Source organism: Camelus bactrianus, chromosome 17, assembly GCF_048773025.1.
Source record: "Camelus bactrianus isolate YW-2024 breed Bactrian camel chromosome 17, ASM4877302v1, whole genome shotgun sequence".
NCBI classification, from domain to species: Eukaryota; Metazoa; Chordata; class Mammalia; order Artiodactyla; family Camelidae; genus Camelus; species Camelus bactrianus.
The window spans coordinates 38,202,843-38,221,921 of record NC_133555.1 but is presented as its reverse complement, the minus strand read 5'-3'; the positions used below and the strand labels follow the sequence as shown (position 1 = coordinate 38,221,921).

Sequence of the window (19,079 nt, the reverse complement as noted above, 5' to 3'; positions counted from 1 at the left end):
GTGTCTACTTCCAATACATGTGACGTGGGAGTGTTGAGTTTTTGTTTGGTTTATCAGGTAATTAATTTGTTTGAACCCAAATCCAATGCTTTGACAGCTTTAGAAACGCTGTCTCTTGGTGGCAAGTGAAACCTCAGTTCAATTATTTTATCCTTAGCTATAGTCTGGCCCATACAGCCAGCCAGAAATTTGGGCAGAGGTTATGTCCAGACTTTGAGGATCCCTTCTTGACTCTCCCTCTTGACTCCCCAGGGCTCCCCTCCGTCATTTTGCAGCGGTTGTACTTACCCTGAACTCTATCCTCTGGGTCTTGAAGCCAGAAAGACTGCTGGTCGTCTACCAGAGTTCTGGGCCAGAGTTGTGGCGTTCCCTCAGGCTATAAGAGCTGTGAAAATGCTCTTCTCTGCTCCAAGTATCAGGTTAGTTCCTGACTCTACCTTTGTTCTTTCTCTAGTGCATTTAGGGTGTTATTTCTTGGTGTTGTCCAGTTTATAGCTGATATAGGTGGCTGGGTTGGTCCCCAGTAGGATCTCAGCTAGACTGGAAGCAGAACTCTTGGGTCAGACTTTGAGATCACTGTTTTCCAGTGTCCCTTTTGTACAAGCTTGAGATTTGGCTGGGTAGGAGTTTGCATCACTGAAAGACGAATTTGCATCTTATTTCTGTACATAGCATTCTGTGGAGAGTTCACTTTACCATAGAAATGTGAACAAGAATTAGCCAGTGCGAGAAAAGTGGTGTGGTATTTGCACTGCTTTTAGAGAAAGAGGTCCCAAATCTTGCTAAGATAAAAACCCAGTATAGTTTGTGGTCAATAACCCTTCTGGAAACGGCCGTTTCTGCCTCATCTCCCTAAAGCAGCTTCCTTTTAAGTCCTTCTGTCTTTAGCTTAGCTGGCCTCACAGGTCTTGCTCACCATGCCCACCAGTGGCTCCAGAGTTTGCAAAATTTTGTTGGCCCATTATTTCCGAGGCCTCTGCCCTCTCTTGAATTATATTTCTCATACCTAGGTTGGAGCCATGCTGGTTCATTGTCATCTCGTAGCTGTAGTGCTGTACATTTTTACTAAGCCAACAAAAGCAAAACGCTTAAATTCTTGAGAAATGCCAAATTCTCATAAATTGGGAAGGTTCCAACAATTTCAGATAGTAAAGTGCCCCAATATTTTACATGACTCAGAACCCCAGAGCACCCACTATACGGTAAGATTAGTGAAATCTTTTTGGTCTAGAAGTCAGCAAAAATCTTGAAGAATGAATGCTTTTAAACTTCTGTGCTGCTGATGGAAACTATTCGTAATTCCCTAAAACTAACCCATAACAACCCTAAAAAGTAGTGCTTCTGATACATTTCCTCCATATCTCCACTCCCGGATCATGATAAAGAAGGAATTTGAAAATAATAAGCTGGCTCTGACAGGGGTTTATGTACGAATATAATATGAGATTCTGAGGATCACTGTCGTGTGACTTGTGAATTGGAGCTCTGACATCCATCTCATCATTCATTCATCTTTGGCCTGTGGGGACAGGAGCCAGCCATTAAGTCAGGTGTCACATTAAGTCAGGTTGGCAACTTCACTATCAGAGACACAGCTGAGAACCAAGGAAGCGGAATAAGGCCTGAGTGCTCAAAATGGGCCCCACCAAGACTTGCACAGAAAACTTTTGATGTCTGAAGATGCAGAGACCCAACCCTCAGCATTCCAACAGCTCGCATCCTCACTGCACTTCCAAACTGCTCTTTTTAATCTGATGTGTGGCTTAGAATTCCACGTAAAAGCAAGGGTTTCCTGGTTCCTAAGCTAGTTTTTTTTGGGGGGAGGGGGGGAGACTGTGCAGCAAGGAGCAGCAAAGAATAAGTTGGTTCATTTAAAAATAAAAGGTTTTAAGGTTTTCATGGTGCCTCTAACCATCATGGCCTTGGACAGAGCTCCCAAGAGATCCACACTTGTGGAAAAGCAGTAGGTCCCCTCTCTGATAATGAGGAGTTAAACTGTTCAACTGCAGCGATTCATGATGAGCTTGGCAGAGAATATACAACGGGGAACTCAGTGTGTTTGAGGAATGGAAAGATGGTCATCTCAGATGACTGGAGGAAGATGGTGTCCTGTGGATGAAGACGGGGAACACATAGCCCTTTTACAAAAGGTGTTACAAATACCTTATCTCATCCTAACTATCTGTTCTGGGTACCTCATAAGATCTTGGATTTCATCCTAAGGACAACATACCGAACTGGAAGTGTATATGGGGAAGGTGGGGCATGGACCCAGGTACTTTTGAAAGGTATCTCCAAAAACCACCTCCATTTTACAGAGGAGGAAGATGAAGCTCAAAGAGGGTAGGTGACTTGCCTGAGATGACACAGCTAACGAGTGGTCAGCCAGGGCATTAGAACCAAAACAGTCTCATTCCCTTTTGAGTTTTTTTTTTTTTTATTGAAATTCATTGCGTATAATGTTGCCAAACAGTATAAATAGTAGTGTAGGTTTGGCCTGCCATATTTTAGGGTGGGCAGGATCTTTCAGAAAATCACAGATGTGACAAAGGTAGGTAACTTGGTTATCTAGCTAAGTTTTGATCTAGATCTTGCAAAACCGCCAGCAGTTTAGCAAGGCAGAAGTACTTAGGTATTTTTAGAATGATTAGGTAGATTTCACAATGATTTCAGAATAATTACAGCAGAACGATTAAAGCAGAAGTACTTAGGTATTTTCAGAATGACACTAGTCAAGAAAATGAGTAAGGTGCACACTCTCTCCTACTGGGTCATAAGCTCTTTGGGAACCTGTTTCTGTTTATCAGTCTTTTGTGTGCTTTTGTTAACTATACTGTAAGATAAACATATTGCATTGTTGCAAAAGGAGAGAGATTGCATCTGGCCTGGGGAATCAGGAAAGCTGCAGCAGGCATAAGAAGCTGGTATTAAGAAACTATAGTGTTCAAATACTATTCATCTTTCATGAGAACTTACATTTATGGAACACTAACAGTGTGCTGTGAACTTTACAGCATTATTTTATTTAATCCCCATAAGAACCCTGGGGAAAGGTACACTTATTTCACAGATATAACTTGTTAGGGTGGATGCTACTGGTGCCCAGCCCATGTGGCTTTCGGTGGGTCAACTCCTACTGGCATTGGTTGCCAACTGGTTCACCCTGACCTTTCTCTACAACTACTGTTGGCTGACAGGAGAAGCCTTGCCTGGAGATGTTATCTGGAAGGCAAAGTCAAGGAAGTCTTTGAAAGAGACAGGAAAACAGGAAAAACAAGCTGATGAAAGGTGTGAATATTGGATTTCCCAGATTTCTCCTCCATGTAATAAACGTTCCAGAAAGACTTTAAAATTTTTTTAATAGGAAATAGAAAATAGTTCATTTTTTAAAGTGAATTTTCTTGAGAAGCAATAATGGGGAAAAAGTCACACATAGACATCACCTAGTGAAATTTCAACCTCTAAAGATGCCAAGGATCCTTGGCTAAGGATAAAGAGAAAATCCTACACGTTTTCAGAGGGAGACTTCCACAGGAAGTTTCTACAATCAGACTGGCACCTGACTGCTCATCTTCAAAATGGAAACTACAAAATTTGGAAGGAAAATGATTCTGAACCTAGAATTCTGTACCCAGTTTACTATCATTAAGTATAAGAACAAATAACAATATTCTTAAACATGCAAAAACCCAGACTGGACTGGGTATATAACTTGTGGGACTGAGTGCAAAATGAAAATGTGGGGCCCCTTGTTTAAAAATACCAAGAATTTTAAGATGACAACACCAGGACATTAAACCAAGTGTAGGGCTCTTCTGAATGCAGAGTCCCAGGCAACTACAGAAGTTTGCATCACCATGAAGATTCCCTGGACCCAGAAAGCTTACCACCTATTATCTCTTTTTGGAAAAAAAGACAAATTAATTTTAAAAAGAGGTGAGGAAATAAAATAAATCAAAACAAAACACCAAAATACCCTCCCAGTAAAACTTATAAAAAATTGTCTGAACTATAATGTTAGTTTAAAGTAGTGACTTCTAAATATACTATAAATACTAGAACCAAAAATTATTTAGCAGTGATATATTATAATCTGATGATGTTGACAAAATGAGAGAGATGGGTGGGGGTAAGAGAAAGGTGAAAGCATGCTAAATGAGTCATTAGGTTAGGGACAGAGGATGTTCTAGATACTGATTAATTGTTCACTTTACTAGAACAAAATATTTTCTAATTTGTTTTAAATATCTATAGATAAGCACTAGATAAAAACAGGATTTCAAAGTTCAAAGCCACTAGAAGAGGAAAGAAAGGAACAAGAAAAAGAATCGACAGCAAGAAAAAGGTAAGCAAAAAGTAAATATAAAAAATCATAGATATAAAACAAAATAGACTACAAAATAAATTAGTTAAAACATAGCAATTACAACAACAAATATGAATGGGTTAGATCCTGTGATAGGCAGACCCCAAGCCTGCCTACTCCTAAACCTTGGAACCTGTGCATATGTTATGGGACATGGCAGAGGGAGATTAAGGTGGCAAATGGAGTTAAGATTACTAATCAACTGACCTCAAAATAGGAAAATCACCCTAGACTCTTTGGATAGGCCTCATGTAATCAGAAGAGCCTTTAAATGTGGAAGGAGGAGGCAGAAGAGTCAGAGAGGTGCAGTGAGAAAAAGACCAGCCAGCCACTGCTGGCTTTGAAGGTGGAAGGGGACTACTTGTTGGTGGGAGGAGGCTCTAGAATCTGGAAGGGGAAGGAAACGTTTCTCCCCTACAGCAGCCAGAAAAGAACACAGCCCTGCTGACACCTTGATTTTAGCCCAGTGAGACCCATTTTGGACTTTAGACCTCCAGAACCGTAAGATAATAAAGTTGTGTCATTTAAAGCCACTGACTTTGTGGTGATTTGTTACAGAAGCACTAGGAAATCGTTACCATCTCAGTTAAAAAGACAGGCTCTCAAATAATACAAAAATCAAAAGAATAAAACGATGAGGTTTAGATTCAGCTATCCACTACTTAGAGGAGGAAAAAACCTTAATGAATTGTGAAGGTTTATCCATTCAAACCACGTGTTATTTATTTATTATGCACAAGGCCGTGAGCTAACAAAAAGTGAACAGAACAAACTCCTTGTCCTCATGTAACTTAAAGCTGGGATGGGGTTGAGGGGAGGGGAAGCTTAAAAAGCATTTATTTGTATGTAAGCAAAATAATTACAATTTTCAGTAAATACTCTGAAGGCATAAAGAAGGTGCTGAGATGGAGACTGTGGCAGTTTGTTGGGGAAACCTTGAGGGGTGAAATTTAAGCTGAGATGAGGAAGAAAAGACCTTAGTATTCAGTAAAGGGTGAGGTGACCATGGAAAGCACTGCTCAGATCTTTGCTGTGGGGAAAAATTGACAGACCCCAGAAGCTGCCCCTGTAGATCCATTTCTGCATTCCCCGCAAGGCCACACTTATCCTAGACAGCTCCCAGCTGATGACTAAGCACAGCGGGGGTACCAGAGCCAGGCCATTGCTGCCTGATACAGGACTCCTCTAAAGGGACAAATTGGCTCAAGTACTCCCCTTTTTTTGACCAGGTGGAAAGTGTCCTGGAACTGCACTGCTGTCTTGATCCTCCTTGCCCAAACTTTCCTCCTCCTGCTTTCTTTTACACGTGTCAGCCCACACTTCCTACTCCAGCTCTCTCCTTTTTATAGGTATTTTCCCCGGCAAATGTCTTGCATATCTATTACTGCGTAAAAACTCACCACATCTTAAAACAACACACATGTATTATCTCACAGTTGTATCAAGTCATGGCATAACTGGCTCTCCTGCTTCAGGATCTCTCACAAGGCTGCAATCTGGGTGGTAGCCGGGGCTGGAGTCTCATCTGAAAACTTACCTGAGGATCTGCTTTCAAGGTTCACGTGGTTGTTGGTGGGATTCAGTTCCATACAGCCTGATTTAGGACCTCTGTAACTAACTGGCGGTCCTCACCACGTGAACCTCCCCAATGTGGTCATTTCCTTCATCAAAGCATGTAGGCTGAGAAGGCAGTAGTCTTCCAGCGAGACGTCCATTATATTCTGACATAATGTAATCACAGAAGTGACATCTCATCAACTTTGCTGGATTCTGTTGAGTGGAAGTCGTGGGTCCCTTCCACACTCAAGGGGAGAGGATCACACGAGGTGTCAACACCTGGAGGCAGAGATCGCTGGGACTGTCTTACAGCCTACCTGCTTCCACATGCATTCATAATAAGGTCTGTCAGAGCTGGCAGACTTGGTGATGTGCTCGGTTTACAGAAAGCCTCATCTGTTCTCCCTGTCCTTGACAGAGTAAACGTCTTGCCCATCAATATCAGTACGTGGTTTCAAGTGCAGCCGTATCATCACAGTTTGTTGAATGAATGTATCAATTTGCTGCAAGTGAAGGCAGTTTTGAAAAACAGTCTGGCACCGTTAATAGGTTGTTCTAAATTTGCATTATAAAACTGATTGGGCAGTTTTGCATATCAAAAGGTCAGGTTTTTGAGCCATGTGAGATTTAAAAAAAAAAAAAAAAAGAGCTTCAACATCCCAGAACAGAATTTTCCACAGGGCACCTTTGTGTTTGCCTTTTACATCTGGAATGTTGTCACTTTTACACCTGCCATCCACAGTCATTTACACATGGACCACGTTTCTCTTGAAGAAACTTGAGCAAATATACGACTTCCTTCCACATGCCCTTTACTCAAGGAGAAAAACATATTTGGGGGTACTTTTCCACAACAGTAGTGCCATAAATTTTAAAGCACTGCGTGCAAACAAGTGGTGACCATGATATGTTAACCCCCGCAACTAATGCCTTTCGGTGACACTACTGAGAACTGATTAACGCTGTTACTGTTTGTTCTTAGCGTAAGAATCAGGCCAGTGCCCATCCTGCGAGCCAGGTCTGAGAGTGAGGCAGTCTGGACCCTTGGTCCTGCTCTACCACAGATGAGCGTAGTGGCTTCGGTAAGTCACCCTTCCCTGTCTGCACCACAGTTTTCTTGCCTGTAGAAAGGGCTTTGGATGAACAACCTCTCTGACCTATTCAGGGGTCTATCACTCCACAGTGAGCTCTCAGGCGTGACCACGGTTAGGTGCTGTGGTACTCCACCCAAATCCTCTCTGCTGGGCTGGTGCCACCACTCCCAACTGTTGGGAGGGCGGCCACTAGTGGCTCAAAGCTGTCTCCTCCTCTGGAGAACAGCCCTGGGTTAGCAGGGCATTGCCTCACTCACCTCAGTCTGTGTAAATGGCATCCCATGGGTTGTGCAGTGCACACACTGTATCATACATGACAGTCCCAAGGGTAAGATGAAAACAAATCCAACCTAGATGGCTCTACTCTGGGAATGGCTTAGTGCCAGGGCCCTAGACAGCCCCCTGTTCCTTGGTGGGGTGGAAATAACAGATTGAGAAAGGACCTTGGAGAGGACAGTGGGAGGGCCACTTACTTGCCCAAAGGTAATGCACTCCCAAGAATATCAGGTTCTCAGCAGTTTTCAGGATCATGGCAATGTCTTATTTCCCAGAGCGTGAGGAAGGCAGACCCACCCAGTGACCTGGTCTCATAGAATTTGGCCTCCTTGCTTTGTGGGGCTTGTCCAGCTCTGGTCCACCGAGGAGTCAGGGTGGGGCTGGTTCAGCAGTACAGAAGGAAAGCCCTCATGAGGCAGAAACACACATCTCAGCCTGGATAAGGCGAGTCATAGTTCTCACTTTCTTAGAACCCCATTCTCAGCTCCTTGAGACCACAGGCACCCAGTTGTATAGTACAGCCCAGGTCACTTTTGGCCACTCTTGGCAGCAGCTGCTCCAGCAGACCCAGCAGGTCAAAGTGCAGAAGAGTGATTGGAGCAGATGCTGCTTTGAGTGAGTATGACCAGGACTGGATAAGAAAGAAGGAGTCCTACTGTAGATCACAGGGAACTATATTCAGTGGTTTGTAGTAACCCGTAATGAAGAAGAATATGAAAAAGAATCTGTATATTTATGTATAACTGAATCACTCTGCTGTACACCAGAAACTAACACAACATTGTAAACCAACTATACTTCAATTTTAAAAGATAGGAAAAATAAAATTCTACAAAGCAGAAGGAAGGAAGGAAAAAAAAAGAAAGAAAAAAAGGAAGGAAGGAGAGGAAGGAAGGAAGAAAGAAGGAAGGAAGGAAAAAAAGAAGAAGAAAAAGAAAGATGGGAAACTCATTTGTCTGACAAGCTGTTAGCAAAGGCCATCAGTAGGCGTTCTGCTCCAGACAGGGGAGTTTGCCCAGTGAATGATGGGATGAGGGTGCCACATTCAGGAGTTGGAGGCCAAAGGAGGCAAGTCTGGAGAAATAGACTTGGGGCCAGAAAGGGAGATGTCAGAGAGAAAGAGGGAGGTCCTGGTGGTGGGAGATGTAGAAGACTACTGCTTTGCAAAGGTCTGGTCTGCTCGGCAAGGCCATGGACATTTCCTGCTAAAGGAAACATGCAGGCCTGCTGCTTTAAAAGCCTGTTCTTGGCTTCCGTGGAGCTGGGGATCCATGATGTGACAGGGGCATTCACACTGCTGCCCACCCAGACATTCAACTCAAGCAAACTTCTCATCTCTCGCTTTGACTCAAGTCCCTGTGAGTGTCCTGCTCAGGACCTGGCTGTGTACTCAGGAGTTAAATGAGTAGCTCAGGAAAGTTTATGAATTGATGAACACCAGGAAGAGGGTAACCAAAAATTGTTCTCCAAAAAAGATCTCCAGAGAGAGAAGCAGGTTCTGAGACCTGTACTGCTGGGCTGCTTCCTGGAGGCAGCAGAATGCACTGGGTTGAAGTTTTCCAAAACCAGGAATGTAGCAGAATGACCTGGGGGTTTTGTTCAAATTTCTAAGGCCCAGACTGCTGAATCAGAGTCTCCTGGCACGGAGGCCAAAAATCTGGATCTGACAATGTTCCTGGGTACTGTGGACATACAGTCTGGTTTGGAAACCCCGGCCTCGGGGACCTAGGAGATTTCTGCTGGCCCAAGAGGTGACTCCTCCAAATTGCTCCTGGCCTTTTTGCCCGACTGCTACAGTCCAGAAGAGGGAGTCCAGGAACTCACAGTTGGGACACAGTTCCTGCCTCCCAGAGCCCCCAGTGCAATGTTTGAATGACACCAACCAGATGCCCCTCCACACCCACGGATGGAAAGTTAGGGAAACCCAACCCCTTAATGGAATAAATCTGGCAAAGCTGGAAAGTGATTAAGAGTTGTCTTACTGGTTGTTGTCATTGTTTTTTTTAACTGATGTTGGTGAAATTCCAAAGGGGCCATGTCAGGTCACTCTCAAAGGCAGTTGGAACAAGAGATCGTTTGTTTCTATCGGCACTTGTTTTAAAATTACATCAGCAAAGTCATAAAGTATATAGAGAAAGAGAAAGGAAAAGGAATTAAAGCTTCAAATGGAAGACTAAGAAAATATGCTAAAATAATGATGTGACTATGGTGACTAAGTATGCAAAGTTAGAATAACCACAACACATATTCTGGTGGTGAGTACTGGAGACAGAAATACAGAACTAGAGACACAAAGCAGAAATGCATTTTAGGTGAAAATGAAAAAGTGTGGTAATGGAAAGAGGATTAGAGGTAGGCAATCATCCAGGAAGAGCAATTTTTTAAACAAATCAAAGTTATAAGAATATTCAATGTTTGGTAGCCTCCACCAGTGAAACCCAAAGGCCAGGAGATCTTTTAGGGGCAGCTTTTTAATTACAAATTCAGCTTCTTTACTGGTTGAATAGTCCTCTAACCATTAGAGAAATTGAGTGCAGAATTTAAAAGCTCCTGAAAAAATAAATCTCTTCTGGTTTCAGCTCTGACATATAAAGAACTCAGAAGTCATTGCTCCCATCTTTAAGAGAAAGCTTAAAAAAACTGAAAGTCAGTGACTTTTCTTGGACCCAGCTGAGAACTGAGGTCACAGGGCAAACAGCCACTTCAAAACCTGGAGAGACAGGCAAATCCAAAGAATCAGAGCCAAGATCTGCTTACCTGGGGCAGAAGCAAATGGTCAACTGGGGCAAATGGTCTTCAAAGGTAGAAGAGACAAAGGGCTACTGTCCTTAGTAGAAAAAGGGCTAACACCTGTCATATTGGAGAACACGTAGACTCCAGGGAGAATGTGGGCAAAGACTGGATAGGCCAAAGTAGGCATAAAAATGCTCAAAACAATTGGGAAAACAAGGACCTACAGTTTAGCACAGGGAACTATATTCATTGTCTTGTAATAACTTATAATCGAAAATAATCTAAAAATACCTATACATACATATGTATGCATAACTGAATCACTTTGCTGTACACCTGAAACTAACACAACATTGTAAATCAACTATACTTCAATTAAAAAAAAAACAGTTGGGTAAAAATGTCCAAGTTCACTAATGATGAAAAAAAAAATAGTAAGTGAAACCCCTGAGATACATTTCCTAAATTCTCACCCGGCTAACTGGAGCAAAGACACTCTCTGGTGGCCGCGTCACACTGTTACATCCTTTCTGGAATGCCGTTTGGGGTATGATGTCAAGAACCTTAAACGCTTGTGTCCTTTCGCCTGGTAACTCCAATTCTAGGAAAGTCCCCTGAGAAAAACAGTTGGGGTGAAAGGGTCACACACAAACATATTTACCTCACACTATAGCAATAAGGAAACGCCAGAAATACTGGCAAGTAGCGGATGTGTAAACAACTCATTGTATCTACTCAAATGAATGTGAAGGAGTCACTAAAGTTACACTTAGAAAGAGTTCTTAATGATATAAAATGCTGACGGTGCAGTCTGAAGGGGAACAAGGAAGACAAATGTGTGTAAAACCACATATTTTCACCTGCACTGTAAGAAAAAGTACAATCAAAAGTTGGGAGTTCAAAATTTGCAAACACAAACTATTATATAAAAAAAAGATAAACAAATTTATCATGTGTAACACAGGGAACTATATTCAATATCTTGTAGTAACCTATTATGAAAAAAATATGAAAAGGAATATATGTATGTATATATATGACTGAAACATGATGCTGTACACCAGAAATTGACAGAACATTGTAAACTGACTATACTTCAATAAAAAGAATGCAAAAACTTAAAAACTTAAAAATTAAAAAAAAAAGCAATCGAAAGGAAACATACAAAATACTAGAAGAGTTTATGTCTGAGTGGTAGCTGGTGGGGAGATCGGAAAATACAGATAAATAGTCTTGAAACTAGAATTTCAAGAATAAGCAAGCAACTTTATGTTGACTTCTACAAATCTTTTTTGTTGAGTTTAAAAACCGTTTTTCAACTATGAGAGTAAATCAACTCAGTGAAAGTTAATTAACTCAAACAATGTGTGGAAATAATTAAATTGATAAGAAACCTCATTGAATTTTTAAGAAGCCCTAAGACTGCTGATGGTGATTATATAAATTGTACATACAGAGAAAATTATTTTAGTGATGGGAGGAAAGCGTGAGAGAGATGGACAATTAGCCTACGTCGAAACCAGTGTGTGTATGATGGAGAATTAATGTGATTCCTTTGTGAAATCACATCAGAGAGCAGTACTTTCTCCATTTTTCTGTTTTTTTAAAAAAAAGATTTTAAGCACAGAAAGAGTGACAGAATAATATAACCCACTCCTAAATTCAGCATGTTAACATTTTGCCATATTCGGATTCTTTTATTTTTAAGGAAATGAGCATTGTGGACACAGTTGAATTCCATCTTTAAACCCTGCCCCCTCCAGTTTATTCTCGCCACCACCACCGCACCCCCCACTTGCCACACTCACACCTGTTGGCTTGCTGCTTTCCTAGCCTATGAGGGAAGCAGCTGTCAGAATTCTGGCCGTGAACTTCATTTAACTGTGCATCCAGTACAGCAAGGGGTGCAGGGTTGCCCCCCGCCACCATCCTGTCCAGGCTGCCTCTGCCTAGCCTGGCACCTCCCTGCTATGTCCCTGTGACCGTGTCCCTTAAAAGACACCCCACCCAGTCAGAGGCTCTGGAAGCTCTCCCTGCTCAGCCCCACCCACAGGCTGTGTGATCTGGAAGTCTTCACGCAAGACAACCTCTTCCTTGATACCCAAGGCATCTGGACTGCGAGTTGTGGACCCTTCAGGCTCAAGAGTAGGAGGATAGGTAGTGATAAAAGAAATGTTCCATTTGAGGTAGAATGAAGTCATTCTGGTTTATACATGAGTTAACTTGAATTTTCTGCTAACTAAAACAGCCTGTTTGTGGTCTATCCAACATACATTGTACATCTGCTTTAATTATTAAAGAAGAGGGCACGTTGACCAGAAGTAAAGAATGTCCATGTTAAAAATAAAGATTAAATGCCCCTCTTCCAGGACACTTGTGCTTCTCTGATGATGACTCCCTTCCTAAGCCTGGGCCATGCTGGACATGTACAGCTGGTCTGGGTTTGTTTTTGTTTTTGTTTTTGTTTTGAAACCTTGAAGAAATGTGTCCCTGACTTGCTTCATGTTCTTTGTTCTGACAAGATACAAAACTGTGCTGAAAACCTTGCTTCTCTGGACCAGTTTCTCAGAGTAATCTGGGAAGTTGGCTTCCGGGCTAGCCCTCAGTCTGGCTCAAATAAAACTCTCTTCTATTCTTATTCTTGATTGTTTAGTGATTATTTTCATTGACAGTAGCATTTCTGGGTCCCTCTCCACCCCTGTAACCTGTTTTTTGAGCCTTCCTTTTTTGTCCTGTATATGCTAATTCTGAGAAGAGTTTCCTATATTTTATCCTTTGGGAACTGCAATCATCCAGGAAATGTATGTACAGAGGGCAGTGAGGACCTGGGGGCTGTTACCATCTGTCTGCTGGGTGTTTCACTTACCAGTACCTGCCAGGTTCCTTCATTCACTCATCAAAGATTTACTGAGCCTCTATCACATGGAAGGCTCATGTCCTGGGTGTGGGGGATACCGTGTCGAGCAGACACAGACTCAACTTCTATCTTGATGAGCTGCCTATTCCTGCTGTAATAAATTACTACAGACTCATGACTTAAAACAACACAAGTAATAGCCAAGACATGGAAACAGCCTAAATGTCCATCGACAGATGACTGGATAAAGAAGATGTGGTATATTTATACAATGGAATACTATTCAGCCATAAAAACTGACAACATAACACCATTTGCAGCAACATGGATGTCCCTGGAGAATGTCATTCTAAGTGAAGTAAGCCAGAAAGAGAAAGAAAAATACCATATGAGATCACTCATATGTGGAATCTAAAAAAAAAAAAAAAAAAAAACCAAACAAACAAAACATAAATACAAAACAGAAACAGACTCATAGACATAGAATACAAACTTGTGGTTGCCAAGGGGGCAGGGGGTGCGAAGGGACAGACTGGGATTTCAAAATGTAGAATAGATAAACAAGATTATACTGTATAACACAGGGAAATATATACAAGATCTTGTGGTAGCTCACAGTGAAAAAAATGTGACAATGGATATATGTATGTTCATGTATAATTGAAAAATTGTGCTCTACACTGGAATTTGACACAACATTGTAAAATGACTATAACTCAATAAAAAAAGGCTTTAAAAAAAACAACACAAGCATACTGTCTTCTAGTTCTGAAGATGAGAAGTCTAAAATCAAGATGTCATCAGAGCTGGTGCTTTCTGAAGGCCTCAGGGGAGAATCTGTTATTAGCCTTTTCCAGCTTCCGGAGGGCCCCTAAGTTCCTTGGTTTGTGGCCCCATCCTCCATCTTCAAAGGGTATCCCATAACTCCAACCTTGATCTGTCCTTGCATGTCTTTTTTCAGATCTCTGACTTTTCTGCCTCCCTTTTATGAGAAGCCTTGTGATGACTTTGGACCCACCAGGATGACCCAGGCTACTGTCCCCATCTCAAGAACCTTAACTTGATCACAACTGCCAAGCCCATTTGCCACTTGGGTAAGATATGCACAGGTTCTGGAATTTGGATGTGGACATCTTGGGGTGAGGGTGGGGGCATCATTCTGCCTCCCACACTGTCCCTGGGGACAGTTTTCACTTGTGATTAGTTGTTGAACAAATTATAACAAACACAAGGGAAGAGAGGCCAATGGCCTCATCAGGGAGATTTTTATATGAGGAAGCGTCACTTAGGCCAAGACCTGGAGGCTGAGGACTATTCAACAGATGCAGAGGGAGCAGCCTCTGCGGAGGCTAGACATCAGGATGAGGCCAGGAGGGGATGATGAACTATCTGCAGTCTGGAGGTCCTGAGAAGGGGGAGGAGGAAAAAGTGGCCTGAGATGAGGTCAAAGGAGGAGGCGGGGACTGGATAGACCAGGCCTGAAGAATCTGGGGAAAGATTTTTTCTCATTGGAGGTGTGTAAACAGGGGATGACTGACTGACTTGTTTTTTGCATGGTACAGAGAAGACCCTGGGGAGGGCATTCTGACCGTGGCCTGTGCAATCAAGAATAAGGTCTATCCCAAAGATGGCCAAGTCTTAATCCCTCCAACTGTGAATGCGTCGTTACACAGCCGGGGGAATGGAGTGGCAGATGGAATTAAGTTGCTAATCAGCTGACCTTAAAATAAGAAGAGTCTCCTGCATTAACCAAGTGGGCCCTGCGTAATGGCTGAGGTCTTCAAATGTGGAAGAGGGAGGCAGGAGAGGCAGCATCCCAGTGATGTGAGGAGGACTCAACTAGCTATTGCTGGCTTTGAGGGTAGAGGACAGGGCCACCAGCCAGCAGAGTGGCCACCTTCTAGAAGCTGGAAAAGGCAAGGAAATGAATTCTCCCCATGAGCCTCCGGGAAGGAGCATAGCCTTGTGGATAGCTAGTTCTTGGTCCAGCAGGATCCATTTTGGACTTCTGAGCCCCAAAACTAGAGGAGTGAATTTGTGTGTCGTTTCCAGCCCCTAGCTTGGTGGTCTTTTGCACAGCAGCGATAGGAAGCTAAGGCACCTGGAAGTTCAGGCCACCACTGAGGTTAAGTGGGGGAGCTGGAGTAGCAGACAGAGGGGACTTGATCAATTGTTCTCTTAAAGACCTTGATCCTGGGATTTGGGGAGCAGGACAATGCCCTGAAAAGAGGGCCCTCAGCCAACAGCCCTGGTGGACCCAGGGGAAGCAGGAGAATTGAGGGTGAAGGTATTGCAGAGAACTAAGGAGATGGGGGTCTTGGCCACGTCACGTCCTGGCAGGTGAGGTCAAGAGGGAGGGGACAGGTGCAGACGGCTGCCCAGGGCCTCCGATGCCCTGTGCTTAGGGGGTCTTCACACTTCATTTTATGAAAAAAGACTCAGAGGCGTAGGGTCAGGGATGGAGCACTTTACCTATGGAAGCACAGAGATAAGACTCACATCCAGTTTCTCAGAAACCACGAAAGCAGGAAGAATGAGGAGGGAAATATTTAAAGCTTTAAGAGAAAGAAACCACCAATCTAGAATGCTGTACCCCGTGAAACCATTTTTCAAAAGGGAAGGAGAAATAAGACTTTCTCAGACAAACAAGAATTGAGGGTATCTTAATGATAAAAGACGCTGTTTCTCTAAGAAGGAAAATATTGTAGGTCAAAACTCAGAGCTACATAAAGTAAGGAAGGGCATCAAAGAAAGAATAAGTAAAGGTTTTATTTGCTTAATCAGATACACTTGCTAAAAATAGTACCAACAGTGTGTTTGCTCATGTTTACTGGCGCTCGGCTGGAAGTGGGGAAGGGACTATTCAAACCCTTGTCAGTTTCCAAAGGCAAACGAGAGCTTCAGCCCCACACGTGGCATCAGAGCGTCACTGGTTTGTGTGGCAGATGCAGAGCTGAGCTGTCCAGATCTCCCTGGTCAGTGGCCCCTGGCTGTGAGCCCCTTCCCATGTCTCTTGCCCCAGATCATTACCCAGCACATTTGGTGCCTGAGCCAGCCAGGGGCATAACGGCCTGGACGTTTGGGCCAAGTATGGGTGATGTGAGGGAATCCTTGCACATGGGTGTCTTGGTAAGGGAGAAGCGGAGCTCTTTCACTGTGGGTTCCTTGGCAACTAGCATCTTCCTGCTCTGGCTGAGTCATGCTCAGGCCTCTGCCTGGCTGTTCGTCTCATCTTCCTGACCTGCCTGCCCCCAGCTCCCTGCGGGCCACAGAGTGAATCCAGCACTGGGCAGGCATCACATTGTCACCTGACTGACAGTCCAGGAGGGAAACTGACATTACCCACTCAAAGGGCAGGGGGAGCCATGTGTCCCCTACTCGTCACACCTTCCTCCTTCCTCTACCTTCTGGGGAAAAAGAGGGCTTTTCATCCACCTGGTAGCTTGTGGTAAAAACAGGTGTGGGGTGGGGGTGGGGGGCTCGGGCAGCCATGAGTAAAGACTCAGAAGGCTATGAGGACCATGGAACAATAGGGACATGGGTACTAGCCCAAATCATCTTCTATGTCAACCCCTGAATACTTCTTATCAGAAATTCTCTCTCTAAATATGCAGGGATTTTAGGGTTTCAGCTCCACGTGTAAGGAGCTTAGAGGTTGCCCTTTGTGTCTTAACAATAAGTAAAAAGCTGAAGAGACTGAAATCAACAACCCCTTGGATCTATAAAAGAGGGGAGGACACAGTCACACCACAGGCCCCGAGATTAGAGAGGTAGGTGAATACAGAGAGTGATGGCTTATCTGAGCAGAGACTCCTGAGTGGAAACCACTGCAGGAGCCAGTGCCTGTGGAGGAAAATCTCAGCTGTGATGAACTGTTGGAGCTCAGTGAGGGAAACACGGAGTTAAAAACACCAAGGGGACCCCAGTCAATGGGAGGTCCCCACAGCATGATAAGATTTTACCTCTAGGTGCTCTACCAATTTCTGAGAAAAATCTACTCAGGCTTCTGGCGGGAGGGTAGAAAAGAACCACTTTGCAACATGCTGGAGCACTAGGGCCTTCTTAACAAGGTTTGCCTTCAGGAGAAACTAATTAACCAGAGCCTAAACTGCTGGGGTATTACCAGAGCCTAAGTGACCTGAGGGAGGAAGAGAAACAGCCAACTCCAGCCCACTCAGGCCATCCTGTTCCACCTGGGTGGAAAAGAAAAAACAGACTCTTGTGAGGTTTACAGACCAGGCGCACAGGCTCACTAAAAAGCAGAGACGTAATCACAGGACATAGGACACGTCCCCTCCCCCACACCTCACCACCACATTGCTAAAGCCCTATTCATAGCCATTCTTTTTACCCAGGGCATCATGACTGGTTATGAAAAGTACGAGGCACACCAAAAGACAACACAATTTGAAGAGGAAGAACAAGCATCAGAACTAGACATGGCAGGGATGTTAAAATGATCAGGCTTGGAATTTAAAGCAACTAGGATGAATATGTTGAGGGCTCTAATGGATAAAGTAGCATGCAAGAGCTGAGGGACAATGGATGCAAAGAGAGGGCAATCCTAAGAAAGAGCTGTAAAAGAAATGCTAGACCTGAAAAACACTAACAGAGATGAAGAATGCCTTTGATGGACTTATTAGTAGACTGGACATGGCTGAGGAAAGAATCCCTGAAATTGAGGAAAGATATATATATATATATATATATATATGTAAAACATAAACATAAATATAAATATATTACATATATTTATCAATAGACTCCTTGAAAACCTAACAGTGAAAAAAACAGAAATTGAGAGTGTCCAAGGACTGTGGGACAACCATGAAAGTGTAACATGTGTAAGAGGAATACCAGGGGGAGAAGAAAAAAGAACAGAAAAAGTATTTGAAGAAATGATGGCTGGAAACTTTCCAAAATCGCAGACATCAAACCACAGATCCAGGAAGCTTAGAGAATAACAAGCAGGATAAATTCTCTGCCTCCCCCACCACACACATACACAAACTGTACCTAAGCATATCATTTCCAAAGCACAGAAAATCAAAGATAAAGAAAAAATCCTGAAAGAAGCCAAAGGGAAAAAAGGACTTTACCTTTGGAAGAACAAAGGTAAGAATTACATCCAACTTCTCAGGAACCTCCAGCAAGAAGAGAGAGGAGTGAAATATTTAAAGTGTTGAGAGAAAGAAGCCATCAACCTAGAATTCTGTACCTTGTGAAATAATCTTTCAAAAAAGAAGGAAAAATAAAGACTTTCTTGGACCAACAGAAATTAAGGGAATATGTTACCAGTAGATCTGCCTTGCAAGAAAATGCTAAAAGAAGGTTTTTTTCTAAGAAAGAAAATAATGTAGGTCAGAAGCTCAGATCAATGGAAAGAAAGGAAGAACAGCAAAGAAAGAATAAAGGTAAAAGAAAAACTTCTATTTTTCTTATTCTTAATTGATCTAACATAAATTTGCTCAAAATAATACCAACAAGATGATATATAATTGTCTTATGTACATATATATGCTTAAGTATGTTTATATGTAAGTGCAGTGAGTGATGGCAATGAAGCAAGAGATGGGAGGGAGGAAATGGGATAATTGTCTACATTAGCATAAAGAAATGCAACAGATTTCTGTATGTTAATCTTGTATCCTGCTACTTGCTGAATTCATTTATGATTTCTAATGGTTTTTGTGTGGAGACTTTAGGGTTGTCTCTCTATAGTATCATGTCATCTGCAAATAGTGACAGTTTTACCTCTTCCCTTCCAATTTGTATGCCTATTATTTCTTTTTCTTGTCTGATTACTGTGGTTAGGACTGGATTCCAAGACTATGTTGAATAGAAGTGGTGAGAGTGGGCATCCTTGTCTTATTCCTGAATTTAGCGAGAAGGCTTTTGGCTTTTCACCACTGAGTATTATGTTGACTGTGGGTTTGTCATAGATGGCTTTTTTATTATGTTGAGAGATGTTCCCTCTATACCCACTTTGGTGAGAGGATGATTGTTTTTATAAGGTATTCACACTATGCATAAAGTGGTATGGTAATACTTGAAAGTGGATTTGGATTAGCTGTATTTGTCCATTGCAAATTTTAGGACAACAACTGTGAGTAAGAAGGTAAGTATAACTGACAACCTAAGAAAGGAGAGAAAATGGAATTATATAAAATGCTGGGTTAAAACCACAAAAGGCAGA

At 42.7% G+C, this 19,079-nt stretch overlaps 1 long non-coding RNA gene across 1 annotated transcript in view; it reads left to right on the top strand.

Annotated features, from left to right (window-relative positions):
- Positions 1-429: 429 nt before the first annotated feature.
- Positions 430-19,079, top strand: part of LOC141573791 (uncharacterized) — a 118,433-nt gene continuing 99,783 nt past the window's right edge. The window contains exons 1-3 of the long non-coding RNA XR_012500052.1: positions 430-7,005; positions 13,845-13,977; positions 17,239-18,297. This is a non-coding gene — a long non-coding RNA (uncharacterized LOC141573791). The remainder of the gene's footprint in view (positions 7,006-13,844; positions 13,978-17,238; positions 18,298-19,079) is intronic.